Genomic DNA, 6,117 nt, shown 5'->3' with positions numbered 1-6,117 from the left:
CTTTCCCTTCCACTCTCTCTAAAAATAAATGGGAAAAATATCCTCAGGTGAGAATTTAAAAAAAATGGAAAGAGAAGGAGAGAAAAAGAGGGAGAGAGGGGGGGGGGGACTTCAGTTACGGTGCTAGTACATTAAAATTTCTCATCAACAAGACTTGAAGAAATTGAGGTTATGAACCCCATTTGACTACTCAAAGACATCACTGTTTTCCATCTAAGAAACTCTCTCTTAAGAAAGGAATACCTTACTCTCACCATCCCTACTCTAATTATGGTTTATTGGTTCAGGATGGAAAGACTTTGCACAACAACTACAAGAACAATCAATAATATTGGTGATTAAGAAAGGCTTCTTATCTTTCTTCATTGTACACATACTTCTTTAAGAAGTTCAAAATGGGGTATTTTAACTGTGTTGGAATATTTTGAATAAAAAAATACCATAAAGTGGATGGGAATAAAGACAGTTCTCCATTAACATGCTAGTACTTCCATCCTCAACTATTTACCCAAAAAATGTATCTTGAGTATATTACTCTTGCGCATAATCCTGTGGGCACCAACAAAGGAGTATTGGTTTGAAACATTGAAAGAGCACAATTTTTTTTTTAATCAAAGGATTGACAAACTTGTGTCAAATGTCTAAACTTTGCTTATCGTAGAATTAGAATTCAGATGTGAGGGGACTGACATAGTGACACATATTGATGTATTGTTTAGAATAGAAAAATGAAGTCAGATTTTTTTTCCCTGACAGAAAATTTGATTTTAATCCTCACCTGAGGATATTTTTCTTGATTTTTTTAGAGAGAGTGGAAGAGAGAGAAAAAGACAGAGAAATATTGATGTGGGAGAAGCACATTGATTGGATGCCTCCTGCATGAGCTCTGACCAGGGCCCAGGCCAGGGAGGAGCCTGCAACCAAGGTACATGCCATTGACCGGAACTGAACCTGGGACCCTTCGATCTGCAGGCCGACTCTCTATCCACTGAGCCAAATGGCTAGGGCCAGAAAATCTGATTTGACTGATTAGTTTGAAAGGGGCTTTGCTGGGCGAGTTAGGAAGTATGAAGGTCATGCTCCATAAATTAGATGAGCTAAATCTGCAGCTCCAAGTTTCTTTTAAATATGTGAAAATATCAAAATCACATTATAAAAATAATTGATCTAGAATATATAACAATCCAATAAGAAGGTAAGTAACTCAATTTTTTAAATGAGCAAAAAAACTTTGAACAAACTTCAGCAAAAAAAAAAAAGGCTACTGAAGCAAATTAAGCACATGGCAATGGCAAATAAATATATGAAAAGATGCTCAACACTATTAATCGTTAGATAAGTGCAAGTTAAAACTACAACGTATACCACTGCATGCCCAATAAAATAGCTAAAATGACAAAATTACTGCCGTTAGCAAGTATTGCTGAGGCTATCAACTTGTAACTCATAGATTACTGGTAGTACAGCTACTTTCAAAAAAGTTTGCAATTTCATATAAAGTTAAACACACACTAATCATATAACTTAATAATTTCATTCCTAGTTATTTACTCAGCTACCAGAAATAAAACATAGTAACAGAAAGGTCAGGGGCCAGAAATCTACAGAAGGAATTGACTGCAACAGGCATGAGAAAACATTTTGGGGGTGATGGAAGTGTTCTATAACATGATTTTGGTGGTGGTTACACAACTTTAAGCATTTGTCAAAATACATAAAACTATGAGCTTAAAATTGCTGAATTATATTGAATGTATATTATACTGTTAATAAAGCTGATTTAAAATTTTATTGGTCAAGGTGCAGCAAGAAAATTTATTCCATTTTTCCCAATCCTCTCTGAGAATATTGAGTTAAAGTGAAAGAGTTACAGACTCTAAGAGCTAGTTGATAAGTCTAATAAAGCCTTTTATAGTATATATCCTAGAAAATGAATCTATATAGTTCAAGTTTCAGAAACATTTTTAAAAATAGGTATTTCCAATTTTTTGTTTTCAAAAAAAGCTGAAAAAGGTTCCCATCAAGTTGCCAACTCTTGCATTAAAAAGTTTTAAGATAGCCCTAACCGGCTTGGCTCAGTGGATAGAGCGTCAGCCTGTGAACTCAAGGGCCCCAGGTTCAATTCCGATCAAGGGCATGTACCTTGGTTGCGGGCACATCCCCAGTAGGAAGTGTGCAGAAGGAAACTGATCGATGTTTCTTGCTCATTGATGTTTCTAACTATCCTTCTCCCTTCCGCTCTGTAAAAAATCAATAAAATATATTTTAAAAAAAAAAAGTTTTAAGATACCTCTGGCCGGGTGGCTCAGTTGGTTGGAGTGTCTTTCTGTACACCAAAAAGGTTGTTTCTCTCTCATCTCTCTCTCTCTCTCTCTCTCTCTCTCTCTCTCTCTCTCTCTCTTTCTCTCTCTCTCTCTCCCTTCCTCTCTCCCTAAAATCAATAAACATATCCTTGGGTGAGGATTAAAAAATGTTTTAAGATAGGCCACTGATAAAAAGTTCATAAGCACAGAAGTTGCATATATTGGGGATGGATTTTTTTATTTCCAAATAGTTACTGCCAAGCTATGTGTTGGAATATTTCACTCTGTACACAGCACAATTATAATTTTATTAATTCTATCCAGACCATATATATCTTTAAAGGATAATTACACTATTCATTTGCTGTAATGGAAATGAAGTCTGCCAAACAGTGATCAGGAGACACTAAAAGGACAGAAATAAGAATTAAAATTATATAATTCTAATGTGCAGGAATAGTTTTTAAAGTTTTCAAATACATTTTTTATATATTGGGTTTCCAACTACATGAAAAGTCATCAGTAAGAGTATTCTTTGAATATTGAGTAAATATGCATCAGGTGTGATTTTAAGCTCTCATTATTAACTCAACCTTACAGAGCAAACCTATTAGCAGTGAGCTTATCAAGTAAATCTAGACTAAGTTCTTAGGAATGTGCTTAAATGTTATATTTATTCGTTAGATCTCACTAGAATCCCGAAGTAATATGTTTATTATGCCAGGAATTCTTAATGGACTGTGTCAGTGATCTCCAAAGTACTTAGGTGATATAATATGATTAATTTTATAAGCCAAGTGCTAATTCCATGGCATAAAGGGCCATGAATGAATCACCAACATTATAAAGAGTGTTGCTACATTTGGTCTCTAAACTCCCCATACATTGTCTTCCCACACTGCCAGCCCACACCTCTGTGTTCACAACTAGAAACCTGATCTTTCTTTTTCATTTGAGCTTCTACTGTTGAACCTGAGAAATTTCCTCAAACCAAACACTGATGCCTCCCCCTAGCCATTAGACAAGGTCCTCTGCTTGAGCTGCTCCTAAATCCAATTTCCCATCAGAAAATCCTCCATCTACTTAGATCCTGAGGAGGTGAGGAGAAAATCAGATGTCCAGCATTTAATTGATATCTCTAAATGAATCATTTTGTCTCACATAACACATACCACATTGACTGAGAGACTGAAAATTATTTAATTTTCAGATTTGGTTATCTCATTCTCTGCTCCCACAGTTTTTATTATCCTCACTGTCATCTGGCACTTCCTGAAGACTTGTTTGGTTAGTTTTCTTTCTCTTTCTCCAACCCTTTTATAGTTAAGGTATGAGGAATATCCTATCTAATAACAGAGAAACATGGTAATTAACCATAACTTCGCTACCCTTCCCATTGGCTAATCAGGGCGATATGCAAATTAACTGCCAACCAAGATGGCAGCCAGCAGCCAGGCAGCTGAAGCGAACAGGAGGCTTGCTTGCTCCAGTGATGGAGGAAGCCAAGGTTTCCCGCCTGCCACTGCCGGCCTCTGAGCTGCAACTCTAAGAAACAATGTTGCAATTATAGAACCTAAACAATCCCCAGAAACCTGCTTTCAGCCAACCGGGATCTCAGAGCTGGAGTTGTAACAGTGTTACAATTATAGAACCCAAACAAACCCAGATCAGCAGCCGAGGTCTCAGAGCTGGAGCCGAGCCTCACAGCTAAAGCTGGCTCTCAGTTCCAGTGACAGCCATAGAAGGTAAATAAATCCCAGAATTAAAAAAAAAATTAAAAAAAAGAAAAAGAAAAAAAGGAGAGGTTGGGAGCTTCAATCACCCACCAGCCTGAAAACAGCCCTCAGCCTCTCACCCAGACTGGCCAGGCACCCCAGTGGGGACCCCCACCCTGAAGGGTGTGTGACCAGCTGCAAACAGCCATCAGCCCCTCATCCAGGCTGGCCAGGCACCCAAGCAGGACCCCCACCCTGATCCGGAACACCCTTCAGGGCAAACCAGCTGGCCCCCACCCATGCACCAGGCCTCTATCCTATATAGTAAATGGGTAATATGCCTCCCAGCACTGGGATCAGCGGAGCCGTGAGGCCTCCTGGCCCCTGGAGCAGCGTGACAGGGGGCAGCGCCCAAACCTCCTGATCGCCCTGCAGTTCTGTGTGTGGCAGGGTGTGGGGCCACAACCCCCTGATCCGCCCTGCTCTGTGTGTGACAGGGGGCGGTGCCCCAACTCCCCTATCGGCCCTACTCTGTGCGTGACAGGGGGGAGCTCCCCAACCCCCTGATCAGCCCTGCTCTATTCATGACAGGGTACGGAGCCCCAAACCCCCTGATGGGCCCTGCTCTGTGCGTGACAGGGGGTGGCGCCACAACCTCCCCATCAACCCTGCCTTGAGTGTGACAGGGGGCGGTGCCCCAACCCCCCCAATCGGCCCTACCCTGAGCGTGACTGGGGGTGGCATTGCAACCTCCCAATCCGCCCTGCTCTGTGCATGACAGGGGGTGTTGCCTCAACTCCCCAATCAGCCCTGCTCTGAGCCCAACCAGGGGCTGCACCTAGGGATTGGGCCTGCCCTCTGCCACCTAGGAGCAGGCCTAAGCCAGGGGTCCCAGACTGTGAGAGGGCACAAGTGAGGCTGAGGGACACACACACACACACACACACCCCGCCAGTGCACAAATTTTTGTGCACCGGGCCTCTAGTCTATAATAATAAAAGCATAATATGCTAATTAGACTGGATGTCCTTTTGGACGACCTTCCGGATGAAGCCAGTGGCCGGAGGGAAGCCAATGCTGGCAGCCGGGGGAAGGAAGGCCTACTCTTGCACAAATTTTGTGCATCAGGCCTCTAGTTGTAGAATAATAGATATACAGTCATGTAATACATAATGACATTTTGGTCAATGATAGACTATATATGATGGCGGTCCCACAAGATTAAAAGGGAGCTGAAAAATTCCTATTGCCTAGTGATGTCATAATTTCCTAGTTCAACACATCACTTGTGTGTTTGTGGCGATGCTGGTGGCAAACAAACCTATTCTGCCAGTTGTATAAAAGTATAGCACAGATAATTCTGTACAGTACATAATACTTGATAATGATTAGAAAGGATTATGTTACTGGTTTATGTTTTTATTATACTAGACCCTTTATCATTTTAAGATGTACTCTATTTATAAAAATGAAAAAGGTTTCTGTGAAATAGTATGCCATGTTACACCAGCAGCAGCCTCATACATCTTGTGTTTACCAGGTTTCCTATTTGCATCATCCTCTTTAATCTCATACTGTTTTTTAACTTTAACATAGCCTAAGTATAACACTATTTATAAAGTCTTACAGTAGTCTACAGAAATGTGCTATGCCTTCACATTCACTCACCCCTCATTCACTGACTCACCTCAGGCAGCTTTCAGTACTGCAATCTTCATTCATGGTAAGTGCCTTATACAGGTGTATCATTTTAAACCTTTTATACCATATTTTTATTGTTCCTTTTCTATATTTAGCTACACAGATTCTTACCACTGGGTTACAGCTGCCTAAAGGATTCAGTACAGTGACATGCTGTACAGGTTTATAGCCTATGGGTACCCCATAGCCCACGTGTGTAGCAGGCTATACCATTTAGGTTTGTATAAGTACACTTTAAGATGCTCACACAACAGTAAAATCTCTTATGGACTGATTTCTTAGAATGCATCCCCTTCATTAAAGAGTGCATGACTATATTAACGTATGATAGATCTTTAAAAGATTCAAAGTGTCTTTATTCCTTTTCCATGCAACCTGGCCACAGGTTTCTTATACTT

Source organism: Myotis daubentonii, chromosome 2 (genome assembly GCF_963259705.1).
Source record: "Myotis daubentonii chromosome 2, mMyoDau2.1, whole genome shotgun sequence".
In the NCBI taxonomy this organism is placed as follows: Eukaryota; Metazoa; Chordata; class Mammalia; order Chiroptera; family Vespertilionidae; genus Myotis; species Myotis daubentonii.
This window is presented reverse-complemented; position numbering follows the sequence as displayed.